The sequence below is a fragment of the Crocuta crocuta genome, unplaced genomic scaffold, assembly GCF_008692635.1.
Source record: "Crocuta crocuta isolate KB4526 unplaced genomic scaffold, BGI_CrCroc_1.0 scaffold737, whole genome shotgun sequence".
Classification (NCBI taxonomy): Eukaryota; Metazoa; Chordata; class Mammalia; order Carnivora; family Hyaenidae; genus Crocuta; species Crocuta crocuta.
Window position 1 is genome coordinate 2,442,195 of NW_027527804.1, and position 568 is coordinate 2,442,762.

Genomic DNA, 568 nt, shown 5'->3' on the forward strand with positions numbered 1-568 from the left:
CCCCGCCCCACCCACCTAACTTTGCAAAATCAGGTGAGTGAATAAACGCCTTAAGACTTCCATTGGAGGGGAGCCTGGGTGGCTCAGCCGGTGAGGCCTCAGACTCTAGATTTCAGCTCAGGTCATGACCTCATAGTCCAAGCATTCAAACCCTGCACGACCTCATGGTGCAAGAGTTCAAGCCCTGCACCGGGCTCTGCGCTGGACGTACAGAGCCTGTTTGGGATTTTCTCATTCCCTCTCTCTCTCTGCCCTTCCCCCACTCAGGCTCGCTCTCTCTCAAAAATAAATAACCTTAAATAATAATAATAATAAAGACTTTCACCTGATAATCTGAATTCTTGCAGAATGAGGTCACTGAGTAGGTGCAATAGCGTTTCTTTGGAAAGGGGGTTCCCTAGAAGGCAATGGCAGGCTGCATAGGTGAGAAGCCTTCACTAACAGTGTTCCTCTCATGTTTAAGTTCAGATGCAGCAAGGCCTCTTCTGGCTCTTCTTTCACAATCTCTAAGTCCTGTTGCTTTTACCTGCGCGGTGGCTCTCAGATTTGCCCTTTCACCAATCTGCTG